At 41.6% G+C, this 24,004-nt stretch overlaps 1 long non-coding RNA gene across 1 annotated transcript in view; it reads right to left on the bottom strand.

Annotated features, from left to right (window-relative positions):
• Positions 1 to 24,004, bottom strand: part of LOC142301851 (uncharacterized) — a 78,280-nt gene that overhangs the window by 7,261 nt on the left and 47,015 nt on the right. The window contains exon 3 of the long non-coding RNA XR_012752894.1: positions 10,291 to 10,367. This is a non-coding gene — a long non-coding RNA (uncharacterized LOC142301851). The remainder of the gene's footprint in view (positions 1 to 10,290; positions 10,368 to 24,004) is intronic.

Raw genomic sequence — 24,004 nt, 5'->3', positions numbered from 1 at the left:
GGCCCAGATTGCAGCCGGGGAGCGGGTAACCGGAGGGAATCCACCGCTACCATCAGTCAACACAGGTGCAAGGAAGAGGGACATCACCGTCACCTACCAGGAGTGCAGGTGCAGCCGTCTGTGGGACCGTCCTACCAGCCGTTGGTTTACCGTGCAAACTGTGTCCGTGTGTCAGGCTGAGTGAGTACCATAGTGCCGCAAGGCACAGCGCTGCCCCGCGTCCCTGCGCCCTCCAGGCCCTACACTTTACATCTCATCACCGGGCCCCGGGATCACCAACCCCTACCCACGGAGGGGCAACACAACACCTGGCTGCTCCGCATCACCATCCCCGGGACCCCCATACTGAGCAGCGGTGGTGCAATCACCACAACCGTGGGTGGCGTCACGAACTATAACAATCCCCACACCCAACAAACACCCCCTTTCACTCACGGGCGAGGAGTGTCGCTCGAGAAACCCCGGGATCCGGCCCACGGCTCGAGCCACCAGGAGCAGCTGCCGGACCCGAGCAGAAGGGGTGAGCGTGGTGTGCTGACACCCTCCTCCCCGCCCGCGACATATACAATTAAAAAACAATGATACAATACAATACAATACAATAAAGTACACATTTTTCAATGGTTTTCTGGATTTGAAGATATATACGTTTATAACCAAACCAGTTGCAGTGCGCCATTCAGTGTGTGCAGATATAACACCTTCAAGTTTAATGCACATACATATGTGCCAATATATCATATTTAAATACATAAATCTGCACTCAACAAATGGCGCACACCGGAATTTTTTTTTTTTTTTTTTCTTTTTCTCTTTTTTTTTTTTACAAACATATTTACTCATGTATATCCCCATGTATATGCACACATATTGCCCTTCTATATATGTGCTCAGTTGTCATACTATGTAAAAGCTTTTAAGTTCCGACATGGAAGCTTAATATCTATATTATGTGGATTTTCCTGCACTTCGGAGTACCTCAATGCTTATATATGAACTCAAATAGATTTATATACTTTGAAGGAAGCCTCATTTTTTATTGTCAAAAGTTTATTTTAATTACAAAAAAAAAAAAAATTTTCAAAAACTTTTTTTATTTTTTTGATTAAATCATTATTTAAACTATGCTTCAATGCAAAAAACACATGGTTGTTCTATATTATGGTAGAACACAAAGCGCCATGTTGAATGTAACGCAATATAACCGCACAAGTCGCAGATGGTGTAAATTTGGTATGAATTAAAAACGCAAGTAGGAGTTTTGGCTATGTATGCATGCACACTGCTTCTATATTTGTGCTCGATTTATATTGTGTGGGGGCTGTTAGGTTTGAACTAGAAGATTTAATATCTGTGTTATATAAGTTTCATCCTACTCAGGAAAAAATTCCTTTTTTTTCCCCTTTTTTTTCTTTCTTTTTTCTCCTTTTTTATCAATTGATGTCTATGAAACATGCTTTAATAAATTTATATGCTTGAAAAGAAAAATACCACAGCCAAATATATAATGAGCTGACCTTCAGCTTTAACATTAGAGGTTAAACTGCAACAATTGTTCCAAGGGGCTAAAACCCACCCTGTGGTTAGCATTTGTGAAAAAAAGAAAAATTTTTTGAAATAACTTTTGTTTTTTTGGTTAAATTGTTATTTAAACTATGCTTCGATGAAAGAAACACATTGTTATTCTATATTATGGTAGAACACAAAGCGCCATATTGAGTGCAACACAATATAACCGCACAAGTCGCAGATGGTATAAATTTGGTGTGAATTAAAAGCACAAGTAAGAGTTTTGGCTATGTATATATGCACACTGCCCTTCTATATTAGTGCTCGATTTATATTGTGTGGGGGCTGTTAGGTTTAAACTAGAAGGTTTGATATCTGTTATATAAGTTTCATCCTACTCAGGAAAAATTTATGAATTGATGTCTGTGAAACATACTTTAGTAAATTTGTATGCTTGCAAAGAAATACCACAGCCAAAAATGTAATGAGCTGACTCTCAGCTTTAACATTAGGGGTTACACTACAACAATTATTCCAAAGAGGCTAAAACACACCCTGCAGTTAGCATTTGTTGCAACCACACAGAGGGAGCCAAGTATCTCCAACAATGAGGGGGGAAAAAAAAACAAAACAATTTTTTCCCCCACAACAACTAAATAAGTGTGACGCCTATAGCCACATAAATCACAAGGGGTGTAATTTAAAAACGCACGTTACAACTTTGGCTGTGGGTTCTTGAATTATAACATAATCATTGATGTATATTTGTTTCCCCCTTTAATTTTTGAAGCCAATATACCAATGTCATAACAATATGGCAATGGATTTATTGGGCACAAGATTGTTTTTCCCACCCACCAAAAGCAGTGCAAGACAAGGCTTTAGTTTCTATCACCTAATAGAAAATCATGAGATCCCTGCGGAGATTCAAACCACAGGGAAAGGTGGTTTTTAATTTGAATATCCACCAGGCCTCTCTCTTACGCAAAAGTTTTTCCATGTTACCCCCTCTATGCGACTTTTGTATTTTTTCTATTCCATACACCCGCAAAGTATCCAATGTGCCTTGATGTTTGTTGATAAAATGTTTTGATAACTGAGATGTGCCCCCAGAGGTTTTTTTATGTATTACATCATATATATGTTCTTTTATGCGTGTGTGCAGTTCTCGTTTTGTACTTCCAATATATTTTAGTTTGCAAGTTATGCATTCTGCCAAATACACTATATATGAACTTCTACAATTTATAAAAGTTTTTATCGCATAGCTACTGCTAGCATCACTGTTTTCAAAAGATGTGATCTTTTTAGGAGTCAATGGGCACATTTTACACTGTTTTCTCGCACAATGGTAAAAACCCTTTAAAGACAGCCAGTTGGTGCCTAGAAGATTTGATTGTTTATTTTTATTTTTGATGTCACTTGGAGATAACTTCTCCCCCAGTGACATTGCTTTTTTGGCAACTACTCTACAATTATTATTGAGAATTTTTTTCAAGGTTGTGTCTGTTTTTAAGATCGTTAGATTGCGGAAAAAAATCTTTCGTATGTCCGCAAACTGATTACTATATCGTAAGGCTAAAGTGATGGCTGAATTAGCAATTGGTTGTTTATTAGTTGTGGTCTGAGTGGTGGTTTTCGTAGAATTAATTTTTGATTTTACAACCTTTTGTGCTCTATTTAACATCCATTCTTTGTAACCTCTTTTTTTGAGTCTTATACTAATGGTATCTACTTCAGTTTGGAGGTTTTTCTGAGAGTTGCAATTTCTATGCGCTCGTTGCATTTCTCCTACTGGTATGGCCTTGATGGTATGTGAGGGATGGTGACTTGCTGCATGCAAAATTGTATTTCCTGATACTTGTTTTCTGTGGGTGCATGTTTCTATTAACCCAGTGTTAAGACCCGTCATTCGTAAGTCCAAAAAATTCACAGTGTGTTGTTGAAAATCCACCTTAAATTTTAGATTGAAAGGATTATTATTTATGTACATAGTGAGGTCAGATACGAGAGACCCACCACCCGCCCATACCATGATGACCTCATCGATGAATCTCCCGTACCAGACCACACATCCCACAAATGGATTACTGTCACAATAGATATATACCTCTTCCCACCAGCTCATAATTAAATTAGCGACTGACGGGGAATACTTAGCACCCATAGAAACTCCAGTTTTTTGAATAAAAAATTGGGAATCAAACAAAAAGTAATTGTTCGCCATAAGAAACCTGATAGCTTCTACTATGAAGGAAATTTTTTCGTTATCAAAATTTGAATATTTTGCCAAGTGATGTTGGACTGCCATTATTGCTATTTGTTGGGGTATTGAAGTATAAAGAGAAATGACATCTGCTGTTATCCAGCCATAGGTATTTTGCCACTTTATATCATTAACTTCATTTAAAACACTAATAGTGTCCCTGAGGTAACCTGGAACACGGCGGGCCAGGGGCTGCAAAACAGAGTCAATCCACTGCCCCAGCCTCTCGCCCGCCGAGCCAATGCCCGATACTATGGGCCGCATGGGGGGTGGATTCTCCCCTTTATGTGTTTTAGGTAACCCATAGAGGATGGGTGTTCTGGGATTATTAATTTTAAGCCGCTCAGCGTATTTTTTGTCATAACAGCCAAGGGAAGCCCCCTCATTGATTAGCTTGTGAATTTTCTTATCGATGGTGATGGTGGGGTCAGTGGCGACAGGGACATAAGTGTTGGTATCAGACACCAAAAGGCGCATCCAATCAATATAATCAGCTTTGTCCATTATTACCACCGATCCCCCTTTGTCAGATTTTTTGATTATAATATCTGAATTTTTCTCAAGTTGACAAAGTGCCTCTCTCTGTTGGACATTTAAGTTACTGAGATTGTTGTTTTTGCCAGATTCATGTAGCAGTCTCAGATCCCTCTCCATATTTTTTTGGAAGTTTACTATGGCTTCACATCTTTCATTTAACGGATAAAAATCCGGATTGGAAATACTAGGGGCAGAATCTCTACCATTGGGGGACTCTAGTTTGTATTGATCTCCCAACTCTTCCAATGTTAGCAATGCCATTTGTTCTTTAAATTTAAAATTTGTATACATATTTTCATGTTCAACTATATTGGCATCGGATTGCACAGTATCATCCCCAACAAAATGTTTTTTTACCACAACATTACGAACAAATTTGTTAATATCACACAATGTACCAAACAAATCAAAATTATTAGTTGGTGCAAAATTTAAACCCAGAGCAAGAAGTGCTCTTTGTGTTGCCGTAATGTCACAGGAAGATAAATTAATGACATCAAAATTTACATTATAGTCTATGTCTTTTTGGGACGCAGGGTATAGCCTTTTGGATTTGTGTTTCCTACCTCTTCTTCTGCATTTCCTCTGAAATACTTTTGTTTTCTGTAGTAGTTTTTTGAAGGTTGAAATGTTGATTCAGCAGATGATTCATCTGTGGTGTAACCCACAGAAGTATCTAGATCAGAGGAGCCAAATGAAACTTTGGATTTTACTCTGGGAGTCTTTAGTATGGAGCGTGGACTTTTCCATCTGTTGGTGTTTTCCCATCTGCCCCATTCATACACCTGGTTAGCTGAATAGTCATGTAAGTCTCTATTTAACTTGCGTTTTTTCATATCCATGATGCTTATTTCAATTTTATCAACTGCTGCTTGTATGCGATTAATCGTATCCATGTAGTCTGCTTCAGAAGTGATTGTTTTTAGTGTGGATTTTGCTTCATCCAAGCCTGTCTGAGTCTCCTTGAGTGTGATTTCCTCATGTTCAATAATCAAGCCCATGAGTTTCAAGGAGCACGAGGATAGCGTGTCATTCCATTTAGAAACAAAGTTCTCAGAGTAAATTGTATTAGGAATTTTCTTCAGGCGTAAGCCCCTTGGAATAATAGATTTTTCAACATAATTTTTTAAGGTGGTTATATTCCACCAAATTCTATTTTCTTTCTCTGCTAATCTTTGCAGTGTTTTAACAGATTCATTGCTTGTTGCAAAAACAGCAGGTGCATTGATATCTGTGGCTCCAAATAGCAGTTTTGCTTTATTCAGACGTTGACTGCAGCCATTCATGTTAAAGGCTGAATGAGCACGAGGGGTAAGGTCCAGAAAACCAACTAGTAGTCTGCTAATTTGATATAGAGAGCAACGAGCGCATAGAAATTGCAACTCTCAGAAAAACCTCCAAACTGAAGTAGATACCATTAGTATAAGACTCAAAAAAAGAGGTTACAAAGAATGGATGTTAAATAGAGCACAAAAGGTTGTAAAATCAAAAATTAATTCTACGAAAACCACCACTCAGACCACAACTAATAAACAACCAATTGCTAATTCAGCCATCACTTTAGCCTTACGATATAGTAATCAGTTTGCGGACATACGAAAGATTTTTTTCCGCAATCTAACTATATTAAAAACAGACACAACCTTGAAAAAAATTCTCAATAATAATTGTAGAGTAGTTGCCAAAAAAGCAATGTCACTGGGAGATAAGTTATCTCCAAGTGACATCAAAAATAAAAATAAACAATCAAATCTTCTAGGCACCAACTGGCTGTCTTTAAAGGGTTTTTACCATTGTGCGAGAAAACAGTGTAAAATGTGCCCATTGACTCCTAAAAAGATCACATCTTTTGAAAACAGTGATGCTAGCAGTAGCTATGCGATAAAAACTTTTATAAATTGTAGAAGTTCATATATAGTGTATTTGGCAGAATGCATAACTTGCAAACTAAAATATATTGGAAGTACAAAACGAGAACTGCACACACACATAAAAGAACATATATATGATGTAATACATAAAAAAACCTCTGGGGGCACATCTCAGTTATCAAAACATTTTATCAACAAACATCAAGGCACATTGGATACTTTGCGGGTGTATGGAATAGAAAAAATACAAAAGTCGCATAGAGGGGGTAACATGGAAAAACGTTTGCGTAAGAGAGAAGCCTGGTGGATATTCAAATTAAAAACCACCTTTCCCTGTGGTTTGAATCTCCGCAGGGATCTCATGATTTTCTATTAGGTGATAGAAACTAAAGCCTTGTCTTGCACTGCTTTTGGTGGGTGGGAAAAACAATCTTGTGCCCAATAAATCCATTGCCATATTGTTATGACATTGGTATATTGGCTTCAAAAATTAAAGGGGCAAACAAATATACATCAATGATTATGTTATAATTCAAGAACCCACAGCCAAAGTTGTAACGTGCGTTTTTAATTTACACCACTTGTGATTTATGTGGCTATAGGCGTCACACTTATTTAGTTGTTGTGGGGGAAAATTTGTTTTGTTTTTTTTTCCCCTCATTGTTGGAGATACTTGGCTCCCTCTGTGTGGTTGCAACAAATGCTAACTGCAGGGTGTGTTTTAGCCTCTTTGGAATAATTGTTGTAGTGTAACCCCTAATGTTAAAGCTGAGAGTCAGCTCATTACATTTTTGGCTGTGGTATTTCTTTGCAAGCATACAAATTTACTAAAGTATGTTTCACAGACATCAATTCATAAATTTTTCCTGAGTAGGATGAAACTTATATGACAGATATCAAACCTTCTAGTTTAAACCTAATAGCCCCCACACAATATAAATCGAGCACTAATATAGAAGGGCAGTGTGCATATATACATAGCCAAAACTCTTACTTGTGCTTTTAATTCACACCAAATTTATACCATCTGCGACTTGTGCGGTTATATTGTGTTGCACTCAATATGGCGCTTTGTGTTCTACCATAATATAGAATAACAATGTGTTTCTTTCATCGAAGCATAGTTTAAATAACAATTTAACCAAAAAAACAAAAGTTATTTCAAAATTTTTTTCTTTTTTTCACAAATGCTAACTACAGGGTGTGTTTTCGCCCCTTGGAACAATTGTTGCAGTTTAACCCCTAATGTTAAAGCTGAAGGTCAGCTCATTATATATTTGGCTGTGGTATTTTTCTTTTCAAGCATATAAATTTATTAAAGCATGTTTCATAGACATCAATTGATAAAAAAGGAGAAAAAAGAAAGAAAAAAAAGGGGAAAAAAAAGGAATTTTTTCCTGAGTAGGATGAAACTTATATAACACAGATATTAAATCTTCTAGTTCAAACCTAACAGCCCCTACACAATATAAATCGAGCACAAATATAGAAGCAGTGTGCATGCATACATAGCCAAAACTCCTACTTGCGTTTTTAATTCATACCAAATTTACACCATCTGCGACTTGTGCGGTTATATTGCGTTACAATCAACATGGCGCTTTGTGTTCTACCATAATATAGAACAACCATGTGTTTTTTGCATTGAAGCATAGTTTAAATAATGATTTAATCAAAAAAATAAAAAAAGTTTTTGAAAATTTTTTTTTTTTTTTTTTTTTTTTTGTAATTAAAATAAACTTTTGACAATAAAAAATGAGGCTTCCTTCAAAGTATATAAATCTATTTGAGTTCATATATAAGCATTGAGGTACTTAAAAGCTTTTACATAGTATGACAACTGAGCACATATATAGAAGGGCAATATGTGTGCATATACATGGGGATATACATGAGTAAATATGTTTGTAAAAAAAAAAAAGAGAAAAAGAAAAAAAAAAAAAAATTCCGGTGTGCGCCATTTGTTGAGTGCAGATTTATGTATTTAAATATGATATATTGGCACATATGTACAGTTAGGTCCAGAAATATTTGGACAGTGACACAAGTTTTGTTATTTTAGCTGTTTACTAAAACATGTTCAGAAATACAATTATATATATAATATGGGCTGAAAGTGCACACTCCCAGCTGCAATATGAGAGTTTTCACATCCAAATCGGAGAAAGGGTTTAGGAATCATAGCTCTGTAATGCATAGCCTCCTCTTTTTCAAGGGACCAAAAGTAATTGGACAAGGGACTCTAAGGGCTGCAATTAACTCTGAAGGCGTCTCCCTCGTTAACCTGTAATCAATGAAGTAGTTAAAAGGTCTGGGGTTGATTACAGGTGTGTGATTTTGCATTTGGAAGCTGTTGCTGTGACCAGACAACATGCGGTCTAAGGAACTCTCAATTGAGGTGAAGCAGAACATCCTGAGGCTGAAAAAAAAGAAAAAATCCATCAGAGAGATAGCAGACATGCTTGGAGTAGCAAAATCAACAGTCGGGTACATTCTGAGAAAAAAGGAATTGACTGGTGAGCTTGGGAACTCAAAAAGGCCTGGGCATCCACGGATGACAACAGTGGTGGATGATCGCCGCATACTTTCTTTGGTGAAGAAGAACCCGTTCACAACATCAACTGAAGTCCAGAACACTCTCAGTGAAGTAGGTGTATCTGTCTCTAAGTCAACAGTAAAGAGAAGACTCCATGAAAGTAAATACAAAGGGTTCACATCTAGATGCAAACCATTCATCAATTCCAAAAATAGACAGGCCAGAGTTAAATTTGCTGAAAAACACCTCATGAAGCCAGCTCAGTTCTGGAAAAGTATTCTATGGACAGATGAGACAAAGATCAACTTGTACCAGAATGATGGGAAGAAAAAAGTTTGGAGAAGAAAGGGAACGGCACATGATCCAAGGCACACCAGATCCTCTGTAAAACATGGTGGAGGCAACGTGATGGCATGGGCATGCATGGCTTTCAATGGCACTGGGTCACTTGTGTTTATTGATGACATAACAGCAGACAAGAGTAGCCGGATGAATTCTGAAGTGTACCGGGATATACTTTCAGCCCAGATTCAGCCAAATGCCGCAAATTTGATCGGACGGCGCTTCATAGTACAGATGGACAATGACCCCAAGCATACAGCCAAAGCTACCCAGGAGTTCATGAGTGCAAAAAAGTGGAACATTCTGCAATGGCCAAGTCAATCACCAGATCTTAACCCAATTGAGCATGCATTTCACTTGCTCAAATCCAGACTTAAAACGGAAAGACCCACAAACAAGCAAGACCTGAAGGCTGCGGCTGTAAAGGCCTGGAAAAGCATTAAGAAGGAGGAAACCCAGCGTTTGGTGATGTCCATGGGTTCCAGACTTAAGGCAGTGATTGCCTCCAAAGGATTCGCAACAAAATATTGAAAATAAAAATATTTTGTTTGGGTTTGGTTTATTTGTCCAATTACTTTTGACCTCCTAAAATGTGGAGTGTTTGTAAAGAAATGTGTACAATTCCTACAATTTCTATCAGATATTTTTGTTCAAACCTTCAAATTAAACGTTACAATCTGCACTTGAATTCTGTTGTAGAGATTTCATTTCAAATCCAATGTGGTGGCATGCAGAGCCCAACTCGCGAAAATTGTGTCACTGTCCAAATATTTCTGGACCTAACTGTATGTGCATTAAACTTGAAGGTGTTATATCTGCACACACTGAATGGCGCACTGCAACTGGTTTGGTTATAAACGTATATATCTTCAAATCCAGAAAACCATTGAAAAATGTGTACTTTATTGTATTGTATTGTATTGTATCATTGTTTTTTAATTGTATATGCATGTAATGTTTTTCATGGTAAAACCTATTTCATGCATGTAAGGTGCTGAAGTAATTTAAACATCTGTTACATTGATTAGCATTTGCATATAAGCTTTGCAGCACCATCTATCCAGTATCATGATTAAGGGTGAGTGCTTTCACCTGAAACGCGTTGTGCTGGTCATGTCATTCTTTGTGTCTGCATGATAAAATAAAGACGTGATTTTTTTGCCTGAAGAGCTGGACATCCTCATCTTTTGCATAGTCTGAGATATTAATGACTAGATTGGGACCCTTACCTGTGATCTCAACGTCATCCCCCAGTCTCCTCCTCCTCCTCGACCTCCTCGTTGGTTTGTTCTTCTTTTTCCATGACCTAAAAAAGAGGTTGGATTTGTGTGGCTGCCACTGGATTCGCTCCCTGAAGAGGCGGATTGATTGTAAGTGGGTGGTATTCTCCATTGTCTTGTATTGTTGGTTGGCCAGTCTTTCCATCTGTATACTCGATTGAGTAAGTAGTCGCCAGAGTGGCTCAATGTTATTGAGGTTAGAAGACTGAGATGGCAACTCAAGAACCATCATGTTGCTCTGCTGTAGCTAATGACAGGTTGACATCCAAGTTCCTCCCATGCACAGCTACCAGGCTCATGAGTAGAGATGAGCGAGGTTCGAGGTTCGTCAAATTCATGTTCGAGTGATTTTAGGGGGTGTTCGAGTCGTTCGACGAACTCGAACGATTTGGTAAAAGTTCGGCAGTTCGAGTTACGTTCGAGCACCAAAAGCGTGGCTTTTCACAGTAAGTTTGTTCGCACCTTTCATATCTGCATGTGTCCTGCATCCCCAGCACAATCCCTCTCTCTTTCCTACTCACCGATCAAGAGCGTCTCGCTGACGGCTGTCACAAATCTCCAGCGGCATTTCCTCTTTTGAAAATGGCTGCCACTTCATTATTCAATTAGCTATTCCGTGTTTTTCCCGCCCACCAGCGCCTATGATTGGTTGCAGTCAGACACGTCCCCACGCTGAGTGACAGCTGTCTCACTGCAACTAATCACAGCCGCCGGCGGGTGGGTCTATATCGTGCAGTAAAATAAATAAATTAAAAAAAAAAAATGCGGTTCCCCCCATATTTGATACCAGCCAGGATAAAGCCACACGGCTGGAGGCTGCTATTGTCAGGATGGAGAGCACCACGCTATGGGGAGCCCACAACCCTAACAATATCACCCAGCAGCCGCCCGGAATTGCCGCATCCATTAGATGCGACAGTCCCGGGACTCTACCCAGCTCATCCCGAATTGCCCTGGTGCGGTGGTAATCGGGGTAATAAGGAGTTAATCATGCCAGGCGTCTCCCTGAGACACCTTCCATGATTAAACTGTAAGTGAAAGTAAAGAAACACACACAGCGAAAAATCCTTTATTTGGAATAAAAGACAAAGAAAACCTCATTTACCTTTTTTTTAAAATCCCCAAACAATCCAGGTCCAAAGTAATCCACACGACACTGTCAGCTCTGCTACATGAAGATGACAGGGAGCGATCTGTGTCCTCTCCACATAGCACCTGAAGTGAGCCGGGCTATCACCAGACCTCATTCTGCAATGTAGACGTCAAGATTACCAAATCTGCCTATGTTTCTCATTAGAGCCAGTGGCTCAATAGATAGAGCTCCCGTCTAAGAAGCAATAGTTCATGAGTTCAAGTCCCGGCCGTCCCAATAAAAGATTGAATTTATTTTAAATTATAATTTAATTTAATTATGCACTGAAGGGAGAAGCCGGACATCAGCTGTGAGCCACAGGAAACACCTCTAAAAGCAAGTAGTTCACGAAATGAGGCTGTATTGCTCTCTCCTCTCTCTCTTTTTCTCTCTCTTTCTCTCTGTCCCTCTCTCTCTTTCTTTCTCTCTATTTTTCTCTCTTTCTCTCTCTCTGTCTCTCTCTCTTTGGCTTTCTCTCTTTCTCTCTCTCTCCCTCTCTCCCTCTCTCTCTCTTTCTCTCTCTCTTTTTTGCTCTATCTTTTTCTCTCTTTTTCTCTCTCTCTCTCTTTTTCTCAGTCTCTCTTTTTCTCTTTTTCCCTCTTTCTCTCCCCCTCTCCCTCTCTCTCTCTCTTTTTCTCTCTCTTTCTCTCTCTCTCCCCCTCTCTCTTTTCCTCTCTCTTCCCTCTCTCTCTCGCCTCTCTCTTTTTTCTCTTTCTCTCTCTCTCTTTTTCTCTCTCTCTCTTTCTCTCTCTCTCTTTCTCTCCCTCTTTTTCTCTCAATCTCTCTTTCTCTCTATTTCTCTCTCTTTTTCTCTCTCTCTCTTTCTCTCTCTTTTTTTCTCTATCTTTTTCTCTCTTTTTCTCTCTCTCTTTTTCTCAGTCTCTCTTTTTCTCTTTTTCTCTTTTTCCGTCTCTCTCTCTCCCGCTCTCTTTCTCTCTTTCTCTCTCTTTTTCTCTCTCTCTTTTTCTCTCTCTCCCCCTCTCTCTTTTCCTCTCTCCCCTCTCTCTCTCGCCTCTCTCTTTTTCTCTTTCTCTCTCTCTCTTTTTCTCTCTCTCTCTTTCTCTCTCTCTCTTTCTCCCTTTCTCTCCCTCTTTTTCTCTCAATCTCTCTCTCTCTTTCTCTCTTTTTCTCTCTATATCTCTCTCTTTATCTCTCTCTCTTTCTCTTCCTCTCTCTTTTTTTTCTCTCAATCTCTCTTTCTTTCTTTTTCTCTCTCTTTTTCTTTCTCTTTTTCTATCTCTCTCTCTCCCCCTCTCTCTCTTTCCATCTCTCTCCCCCCCTTCTCTCTCTCTCTCAGACCTGGTGATGATCAGCTGATGCGGTCACCTAAGTCGAGCAGTGAGGCCGGCTTTTTACCGCCTGGCCGGCTAAACTATCAGCTGATGCTGTCAGACAGGAGTCTGCACAGAAGTGTGTAGTTTTTTGGGGTTTTTTGCACTGATGCCTCAGCTGATTGTATAAAAGCCGTTTATACAATCAGCTGCTGTGTCATGTGATTCAGGCCCTTGAACCTGACACATCATCTGATCGTTTTGCCTTCCAGCAAACCGATCAGATGATATTGGATCCGGATTGGACGGCGCGGGACCCTTGACCCAGGATTACTGCGGAGGGGGTTTATTTATTTCCATAATGATGGAGTCACTAATTGTGTTGTGTTTTATTTCTAATAAAAATATTTTTCTGTGTATTGTGTTTTTTTTTATCTGTACTAGAAATTCATGGTGGCCATTAGAGATGAGCGAACCGGTCCCGGTTCGGCTCGAGGCGGTTCGCCGAACGGGGGGTCTGGCTCGAGTTCGGCTCGTCGAACGTTCGACGAACCGAACTAGAACCAATAGGCTATAATGGGAGGCAATCACAAACACATAAAAATGCATTATAAATGTACACAAACAGTTAATAAACATTGCCATAACACTTACCGGTCCTCGCGATCCCTTCTGCACTCTGTCTCCTGCCGCTATTCCATCCGATGATCGCTGAATCCTCCCGGTGACCTGCACTGCCAGCAGAGAAGCAGGACCTATCGTGACGTCAAAATAGCCATGTGACCAGTCACGTGGCTATTATCTCATTGGCTACAGACTGGTCACATGACTATGACACGTCATGTAGGACCTGCGAGTGCATCTCTCCGGTACACGGTGCACATATGTGTATCGCCGTGTACCGGCGACATGCTCTAGCACACGGTCGACTCCCCGTTCCGTTAGGGACCGGCTGACACAGCCGGTCATTAACGGAGATCACCGTTGCCATAGCAACGCAGTTAGCGGTGACGTCACCGCTAACCGCGGCTCCGGGAGCACCGTTGCTATGGTAACGCGTCTGTCAGCGTTACCGCTGTTACCGCTAGCAGCCAGCAGTGATCACTCACGGAGTGAAGGCTGCACGCTGCTTCCCGATTGTAGTGAGCATTGTAGTTAGGATGGAGGTTCCCCAGCCCCAAGTGATGCCCCTCACTACAATCGTCACTACTACTACACTAGAAAGAAAGAAGACAGAAGAGCAGGATCGTGGAGGGCTGACAGGGGGTAATAAAGATGGAGTCTCTAATGTGTCTGTGTATTTATTTCTATTAAAGTATTTTTTCTCTGTGTGGTGTCTTTTTTTAACCCTTTATTGGAGATTCTTAATGGCCGGGTCAAACGTGCCTGACATTAAGAATCTCTGGCTTAATACTGGCTGGTAAAACAAAGCCAGTATTAACTCATGATTACCCAACAAGCCACCCGGCTCCAGGGCTGTTGGAAGAGTTGGATACAGCGCCAGATGATGGCGCTTCTATGAGAGCGCCATTTTCTGGGACGGCTGCGGACTGAAATCCGCAGCAGAGGCGCCCACAAACCTCGGGCTAACCTGTGCTGCGGATTCCAATCCCCAGCTGCCTAGTTGTACCCGGCTGGACACAAAAATAGGGCGAAGCCCACGTCATTTGTTTTTTAATTATTTCATGAAATAAGTGAAATAATTAAAAAAAACGGGCTTCCCTATATTTTTGGTTCCCAGCCGGGTACAAATAGGCAACTGGGGGTTGGAGGCAGCCCGTGGCTGCCAGCTGTACCTGGCTAGCATACAAAAATATGGCGAAGCCCACGTCATTTTTTTGGTGGGCAAAAAACTTCTGCATGCAGTCCTGGATGGAGTATGCTGAGCCTTGTAGTTCTGCAGCTGCTGTCTGCTCTTCTCCATACAGACAGACAGCAGCTGCAGAACTACAAGGCTCAGCATACTCCATCCAGGACTGTATGCAGAAGTTTTTTGCCCCCTGAAAAAATTATGTGGCTTCGCCATATTTTTGTATGCTAGCCAGGTACAGCAGGCAGGTACGGCTGCCCCCAACCCCCAGTTGCCTATTTGTACCCGGCTGGGAACCAAAAATAAAGGGAAGCCCTTTTTTTATTATTTCATGAATTTCATGAAATAATTAGAAAACAAATGACGTAGGCTTTGCCCCATTTTTGTGTCCAGCCAGGTACAACTAGGCAGCTGGGGATTGGAATCCGCAGCACAGGTTGGCCTGAGCTTTCTGGGCCCCACTGCTGCGATTTGCAGTCTGCAGCCGCCTCAGAAAATGGCATTTTCATAGAAGCGCCATCTTCTGGCGCTGTATCCAACTCTTCCAGCACCTGCCTGCTATACCTGGCTAGCATACAAAAATATGGCGAAGCTCACGTCCTTTTTTTGTAGCTTTTTGGCAAAAAAAAAAAAAAATGCTTCCCTGGATTTTCCATTGCCAGTGAAGGTAACACCAAGCAGTGGGGGTTAGCAGCCAGTAGCTGCTTGGATTACCCTTAGCTAGCAATACAAAAAATGCAGTGGGAGCTAACATATATTTTTTTTAATTATTTATTTAAATAACTAAAAATAAAATGGGCTTCCCTGTATTTTGATTGCTGGACATCACAGTGCTGTAAAAATAAATCTTTAAAAAAATGACGTAGCGCTCCGCGGTATTTTTGATTCTCAGCGCAGATAAAGCAGACAGCTATGGGTTGCCACCCCCATCTGCCTGCCGTTACCTTGGTTGGCAATCAAAATACAGGGAAGCCCATTAATTTTTTCTATTTAAAAAATAGTTAAAAAAAAAAAATTACGTTGGGTCCCCCCATTTTTGATAGCCAGCTAGGGTAAAGCAGACGGCTGTAGCCTGAAAACCACAGCTGGCAGCTTTACCGTGGTTGGGGATCCAATGTGGAGGTCCCCTCAGGCTCTTTTTTATAATTATTTTATAAATATTAATAATTACACAATAAAAGTAGGGGACCCCCCAAATTGGATCACCAGCCAAGGTAAAGCGGACAGCTGTGGTCTGGTATTCTCAGGGTGGGAAGGTCCATAGTTATTGGGCCTTCACAGCCTAAAAATAGCAGGCCGCAGGCACCCCAGACGTGGCGCATCCACTAGATGCGCCAATCCTGGCGCTTCACCCCAGCTCATCCCGTGCCCTGGTGCAGTGGCAAACGGGGTAATAAATCGGGTTGATACTAGCTGTAAAGTCACCTGAGATCAAGCCCAGCAGTTTGTGATGTCATGGCGTCTATTAGATACCCAACATCATAAACTGTCAGTACTAACAAAAACAAAAAATCGACAAAAGAAATTTATTTGAAAAAACAGTCCCCAAAACATTTCCTCTTTCACCAATTTATTGTAAGAAAAAAAATAAAGGGGTCCCACGACGACTCTGGACCGTCTAGAATATGGGGGGGGGAGACACTCAGGGAACGTATCCCCCATTTTCTAGGAGTGCGGACCCTTCATGTGAGGAGTGTGGGTGCAATGAATCTGCACTCACTCTCCCCGGGTCCACAGCAGCAGAGTCCATGTCGTAATGGTTGCTACCAAAGCTGCAATGCCCTGCTCATGAGGTAAGGGCATGCCTAATCAGGAGAACTACTGTAGAGGAAGCTCTGCTCACTGGTATATAGGTGCTCAGAGGTAATAATAGATAAAATTAGTGAGTAACCTCGGCACTCTATATCTCCCAGACTAAGTCAGTAAGTCACAACGGATAGTAATGCAAAATCACTCTTTATTGGTCCGTATTAAGAAAATTTTTTTTTCATAAGCATATATGTTTTTGTCCAAAACAAGTTACAAATGACGTTTCGGCCTGAGCCTTCGTCAGATTGGACTTATCTGCATGTAATCATGAAAAATGACAATAATCAGTATCACATAAGAGTGAGAGAACAATAACATAAACTCGAACAATGTAGAGGTACAATTGGGATGCAGCAAAAAAATTGCAACACAGCAAGAAATGAAACACATGATACAAATGTCATAATACAGTACAAGGACAATATAGTAATGACAAATATGGGGTCAGAGTAGACTTAGACAGCTCTGGTACGAAAGAGATGTCAATCATAAAGTAACATGTGCAGTAGGTGTAGAGCTACACTATGCATGGCAGAGCTAATGGGTAGACCGACCATAGAAAAAGTAGAGAAAAAGTGGAGAAAAAGTGGAGAATAAGTGGAACATAAGAGGAGAAAAAGTGGAGAAAAAGTGGAGAAAAAAGTGGAGAAAAAGTGGAGAAAAAGTGGAGAAAAAGTGGAGAAAAAGTGGAGAAAAAGTGGAGAAAAAGTGGAGAAAAAGTGGAGAAAAAGTGGAGCATAAGAGGAGAAAAAGTGGAGAAAAAGTGGAGAAAAAGTGGAGAAAAAGTGGAGCATAAGAGGAGAAAAAGTGGAGAAAAAAGTGGAGAAAAAGTGGAGAAAAAGTGGAGCATAAGAGGAGAAAAAGTGGAGAAAAAAGTGGAGAAAAAGTGGAGTAAAAGTGGAGAAAAAATGGAGAAAAAGTGGAGAAAAAGTGGAGATTAAGAGGAGAAAAAGTGGAGAAAAAGTGGAGAAAAAGTGGAGCATAAGAGGAGAAAAAGTGGAGAAAAAAGTGGAGAAAACGTGGAGAAAACGTGGAGGAAAAAGTGGAGAAAAAGTGGAGAAAAAAGTGGAGAAAACGTGGAGAAAAAGTGGAGCATAAGAGGAGAAAAAGTGGAGATTAAGAGGAGAAAAAGTGGAGAAAAAGTGGAGAAAAAGTGGAGAAAAAGTGGAGAAAAAGTGGAGAAAAAGTGGAGCATAAGAGGAGAAAAAGTGGAGAAAAAGTGGAGAAAAAAGTGGAGAAAAAGTGGAGAAAAAGTGGAGAAAAAGTGGAGAAAAAGTGGAGATTAAGAGGAGAAAAAGTGGAGAAAAAGTGGAGAAAAAGTGGAGCATAAGAGGAGAAAAAGTGGAGAAAAAAGTGGAGAAAACGTGGAGAAAACGTGGAGAAAAAGTGGAGAAAAAGTGGAGAAAAAGTGGAGAAAAAGTGGAGAAAAAGTGGAGCATAAGAGGAGAAAAAGTGGAGAAAAAGTGGAGAAAAAAGTGGAGAAAAAGTGGAGAAAAAGTGGAGAAAAAGTGGAGAAAAAGTGGAGAAAAAGTGGAGATTAAGAGGAGAAAAAGTGGAGAAAAAGTGGAGAAAAAGTGGAGAAAAAGTGGAGCATAAGAGGAGAAAAAGTGGAGAAAAAGTGGAGAAAAAGTGGAGAAAAAGTGGAGCATAAGAGGAGAAAAAGTGGAGAAAAAAGTGGAGAAAAAGTGGAGAAAAAGTGGAGCATAAGAGGAGAAAAAAGTGGAGAAAAAGTGGAGTAAAAGTGGAGAAAAAATGGAGAAAAAGTGGAGAAAAAGTGGAGATTAAGAGGAGAAAAAGTGGAGAAAAAGTGGAGAAAAAGTGGAGCATAAGAGGAGAAAAAGTGGAGAAAAAAGTGGAGAAAACGTGGAGAAAACGTGGAGGAAAAAGTGGAGAAAAAGTGGAGAAAAAGTGGAGAAAAAGTGGAGAAAAAGTGGAGCATAAGAGGAGAAAAAGTGGAGAAAAAAGTGGAGAAAACGTGGAGAAAAAGTGGAGCATAAGAGGAGAAAAAGTGGAGATTAAGAGGAGAAAAAGTGGAGAAAAAGTGGAGAAAAAGTGGAGAAAAAGTGGAGAAAAAGTGGAGAAAAAGTGGAGAAAAAGTGGAGCATAAGAGGAGAAAAAGTGGAGAAAAAGTGGAGAAAAAAGTGGAGAAAAAGTGGAGAAAAAGTGGAGAAAAAGTGGAGAAAAAGTGGAGATTAAGAGGAGAAAAAGTGGAGAAAAAGTGGAGAAAAAGTGGAGCATAAGAGGAGAAAAAGTGGAGAAAAAAGTGGAGAAAACGTGGAGAAAACGTGGAGAAAAAGTGGAGAAAAAGTGGAGAAAAAGTGGAGAAAAAGTGGAGCATAAGAGGAGAAAAAGTGGAGAAAAAAGTGGAGAAAACGTGGAGAAAACGTGGAGAAAAAGTGGAGAAAAAGTGGAGAAAAAGTGGAGAAAAAGTGGAGATTAAGAGGAGAAAAAGTGGAGAAAAAGTGGAGAAAAAGTGGAGCATAAGAGGAGAAAAAGTGGAGAAAAAGTGGAGAAAAAGTGGAGAAAAAGTGGAGCATAAGAGGAGAAAAAGTGGAGAAAAAAGTGGAGAAAAAGTGGAGAAAAAGTGGAGCATAAGAGGAGAAAAAGTGGAGAAAAAAGTGGAGAAAAAGTGGAGTAAAAGTGGAGAAAAAATGGAGAAAAAGTGGAGAAAAAGTGGAGATTAAGAGGAGAAAAAGTGGAGAAAAAGTGGAGAAAAAGTGGAGCATAAGAGGAGAAAAAGTGGAGAAAAAAGTGGAGAAAACGTGGAGAAAACGTGGAGGAAAAAGTGGAGAAAAAGTGGAGAAAAAGTGGAGAAAAAGTGGAGAAAAAGTGGAGCATAAGAGGAGAAAAAGTGGAGAAAAAAGTGGAGAAAACGTGGAGAAAAAGTGGAGCATAAGAGGAGAAAAAGTGGAGATTAAGAGGAGAAAAAGTGGAGAAAAAGTGGAGAAAAAGTGGAGAAAAAGTGGAGAAAAAGTGGAGAAAAAGTGGAGCATAAGAGGAGAAAAAGTGGAGAAAAAGTGGAGAAAAAAGTGGAGAAAAAGTGGAGAAAAAGTGGAGAAAAAGTGGAGCATAAGAGGAGAAAAAGTGGAGAAAAAAGTGGAGAAAACGTGGAGAAAACGTGGAGAAAAAGTGGAGAAAAAGTGGAGAAAAAGTGGAGAAAAAGTGGAGCATAAGAGGAGAAAAAGTGGAGAAAAAAGTGGAGAAAACGTGGAGAAAAAGTGGAGAAAAAGTGGAGATTAAGAGGAGAAAAAGTGGAGCATAAGAGGAGAAAAAGTGGAGAAAAAAGTGGAGAAAAAGTGGAGAAAGTGGAGAAAAAAATGGAGAAAAAGTGGAGAAAAAGTGGAGAAAAAGTGGAGAATAAGAGGAGAAAAAGTGGAGAAAAAGTGGAGAAAAAGTGGAGAATAAGAGGAGAAAAAGTGGAGAATAAGTGGAGAAAAAAATGGAGAAAAAGTGGAGAAAAAGTGGAGAGAAAGTGGAGAAAAAAATGGAGAAAAAGTGGAACACCCTTTGGTACCTTTCATGTGGCACTAAGGGGTGCTTAGCTTTGTATTTAGCCAAAAAAATGAAAAAAAAAATGACATAGGGTTCCCCCTAGTTTTGTAGCCAGCTAGGGTAAAGCAGACGGCTGCAGCCTGCAGACCACAGCTGGCAACCTCACCTTGGCTGGTAATCCAAAACTGAGGGCACCCCACGCTGTTATTTTAAATTAAATAAATAATTAAAAAAAAAAACCACGTAGGGGTCCCCCAAAATTGGATCACCAGCCAAGGTAAAGCAGACAGCTGGGGCCTGATATTCTCAGACTAGGGAGGTCCATGGTTATTGGAATCTCCCCAGCCTAAAAATAGCAGGCCGCAGCCGCCCCAGAAGTGGCGCATCCATTAGATGCGCCAATCCTGGTGCTTCGCCCCAGCTCATCCCGCGCCCTGGTGCGGTGGCAAACGGGGTAATATTTGGGGTTAATACCAGATGTGTAATGTCACCTGGCATCAAGCCCTGGGGTTGGTGAGGTCAGGCGTCTATCAGATACCCGACATCACCAACCCAGTCAGTAATAAAAAAAAATACACGACAAACACATTTTTATTTGAAAAAACACTCCCCAAAACATTCCCTCTTTAACCAATTTATTAGATTGAAAAACAAATCCAGGTCTGGTGTAATCCAAGGGGTTGCCATGACGATGCACACTGTCCCAGTCAATGAAGAGCAGGATGTTCCCCATTGGCTGGGAGAGCAGTGCAGTGACCTGAGCTAACATCAATGGGTCAGCCCAGGTCACTGCAGGGCATGAGAAGTGCTGCTGTCAGCGAGGTACATTACCTGCGCTGATCTCCAGCACACTGACAGCCCCTGTCACTGAGGTCAATGACCGGCGCCTTCACATCAAGTATCGCGAGAGGTCCGTGACGTCACCGCCAGTGTCAGTCTCGGGTCGGAAGCGAGAGGTGATGTGACAAGCGGCGGCCATGGAGGACAGTGACAGCGCTGAGGTCGGGATGGCGGGACTTCATCACCGCAGGTAAGCCGAGCGAGCGAGCGAGCGGGCGGGCGGGCGGGCGGGCGGGCGGGGGGGGGGGGTGGATGTGTGTGTGTGTGTGTGTTTGTGTATGTGTATGTATGTGTACATGCCGCGGGCAGGAGGGGGTGGAGCGAGCTGAGCGGGAAAGTGTGGGCTTCCTGCACGTAACTAAGATAAACATCGGGTTACTAACCAAAGCGCTTTGCTTGGATACCCGATGTTTATCTTGGTTACCAGCTTGTGGCAGGCTGCCAGCGATGGCTCCTGCTCACTGTAGCTGTAAAAAGCCCTGCTTTTTGCTGCTAGAACCGTTCTCGAACGTATCTAGAACTATCGAGCTTTTAGCAAAAAGCTCGAGTTCTAGTTCGATCTCGAACAGCCCAAAAATCACTCGAGCCGCGAACTGGAGAACCACGAACCACGAACCGCGCTCAACTCTAGTGGCCATGTCTAATATTGGCGTGACACCATGAATTTCGGGCTTAGGGCCAGTTGATAATATACAGCTAGCCCTAACCCCATTATTACCCAGCGAGCCACCCGTCACCAGGGCAGCTGGAAGAGTTGGAGACAGCGCCAGAAGATGGCACTTCTATGAAAGCGCCATTTTCTGTGGCAGCTGTGGACTGCAATTTGCAGCAGGGGTGCCCAGAAAGCTTGGGCACCCTGAGCTGCGGATTCCAATCCCCAACTGCCTAGTTGTATCTGGCTGGACACAAAAATTGGGCGAAGCCCACGTCATTTTTTTAAAAAAATTATTTCATGAAATTTATGAAATAATTAAAAAAAAAAAGGCTTCCCTATATTTTTGGTTCCCAGACGGGTACAAATAGGCAGCTGGGGGTCGGGGGCAGCCCGTAGCTGCCTCCTGTACCTGGCTAGCATACACAAACATGGCAAAGCCCACGTAATTTTTTTGGGGGGGGGCAAAAAACTCCTGCATACAGTCTTGGATAGAGTATGCTGAGCCTTGTAGTTCTGCAGCTGCTGTCTGTCTGTATGGAGGAGAGCAGACAGCAGCTGCAGAACTACAAGGCTCAGCATTCTCCATTCACTAGTGTATGCAGGAGAGCAGACAGCAGCTGCATAACTACAGGGCTCAGCATACTCCATCCAGGACTGTATGCAGGAGTTTTTTGCCCCCCAAAAAAATGACGTGGGCTTCGCCATATTTTTGTATGCTAGCCAGGTACAGCAGGCAGGTACAGGCTGCCCCCAACCCCCAGCTGCCTATTTGTACCTGGCTGGGAACTAAAAAAAATAGGGAAGCCCTTTTTTTAATTATTTCATGAATTTCATGATATAATTAAAAAAAAAACGACATGGGCTTCGCCCCATTTTTGTGTCTAGCCACGTACACTAGGCAGCTGGAGATTGGAATCCGCAGCACAGGTTGGCCCGAGGATTCTGGGCCCCTCTGCTGCGAATTGCAGTCCGCAGCCACCCCAGAAAATGGCGCTTTTATAGTAGCGCCATCATCTGGCGCTGTATCCAACTCTTCCAGCAGCCCTGAAGCCGGGTGGCTTGCTGGGTAATAATGAGTTAATACTAGCTTTGTTTTACTAGCTAGTATTAAGCCAGAGATTCTTAATGTCAGGCAAGTTTGACCTGGCCATTAAGAATCTCCAATAAAGGGTTCAAAAAAAAGACACCACACAGAGAAAAAATACTTTAATAGAAATAAATACACAGACACATTAGAGACTCAATGTTTATTACTCCCTCTCATCCCTCCACGATCCATTTCTCCTTCAACCCATGCAGCTCTGCTACATCAGACTGCACTGCATGGGAGGAAGACGCTGCTGCTCCCCGTGCAGTCTATTCCCTCAGTGAGTAAGCAGAAGCTGCATGCTGTAAGCGGTGATGTCACCGCTGACAGGCGGGTTACCATAGCAATGGTGCTCCGATCACGTGATTCCCGGTGCCGCTATTTACCGGCTGTGACAGCTAGTCCCTGCATGTGGGCTGACTCTGTAAAGAGCGCACACATGCAGGAACGGTGAGTCGACCATGTGCCACAGCATTTCGCCGGTACACGGTGATGCTTGAATGATCACCGCGTACCGGAGAGATGCACTGACAGAACCTAGCAATGGCGTCTAGCCATGGGACCAGTCTGTAGCCAATGAGATAATAGACACGTGACTGGTCACATGCTATTTTGACATCATGATAGGTCCTATCATCAGTGCTGGCTACCGGGAGGACGCAGGGGTTATCGGAAGGAAAAGCGGCGGAAGACAGAGTGCAGGACGCGTCACGGGGACCTGAAAGTGTTATGGCAATGTTTATTAACTGTATGTGTACATGTATAATGTGTTGTTATGTGTTTGTGTTTGCCTCCCATTGTTTTCAATGGGATTCGAGTGATTCGTCAAACGGTTCATCGACAGTTCGTCGAACGGGGCCTCCATTCGACGAACCGAACCAAACTCGAATGCCAGGGGGGTGGCACATCTCTACTCCTCAGTGCAAATTTGCCTTCAGTATTGGCTGATAGCGTGCTACATTCATCTTTCCTTCAACTTTGATCAAGTTTCCTGTGCCTTTGTAGCTCACACATCCCCACATCATCAGCGATCCACCTCTGGGCTTTTCAGTAGGAATGGTGCTTCTTTCATCATAGGCCTTGTTGACACCTCTCCAACTGTAATGTTTATGTTGTGGCCAAAAAGTTTGATTTTGGTCTCATCACTCCAAATTATCTTGTTCCAGAGGTTTGGAGGCTTGTCTCTGTGCTGTTTGGCATACTTTGTCATACTTTGTCATACTTTGTGGCATTTGCACAGTAATGTCTTTCTTCTTGTGACTCGATCATGCATCCCCTTTTTCTTCAAGTGCCTCCCTATAATGCATCTTGAAACAGCCACACCGCTAGTTTTCAGTGAGTCTTGTATTTCAGCTGATGTTATTTGTGGGTTTTTATTTGCATCCCAAACAATTTCCCTTGCAGTTGTGGCCGACTTTTTTGTTGGTCTACCTGATTGTGGTTTGGTTTTTACAGAGCCCCTGATTTTCCATTTTTTAATCACAATTTTAACACTGCTGACTGGCATTATCAATTCCTTGGAAATCTTTTTGTATCCCTTTCCTATTTTATACAGTTCAACTATCTT

This window comes from Anomaloglossus baeobatrachus, chromosome 4, assembly GCF_048569485.1.
Source record: "Anomaloglossus baeobatrachus isolate aAnoBae1 chromosome 4, aAnoBae1.hap1, whole genome shotgun sequence".
NCBI lineage: Eukaryota > Metazoa > Chordata > Amphibia > Anura > Aromobatidae > Anomaloglossus > Anomaloglossus baeobatrachus.
The sequence above is the reverse complement of the archived record's forward strand: the minus strand, read 5'-3'. Positions and strand labels throughout refer to the sequence as shown.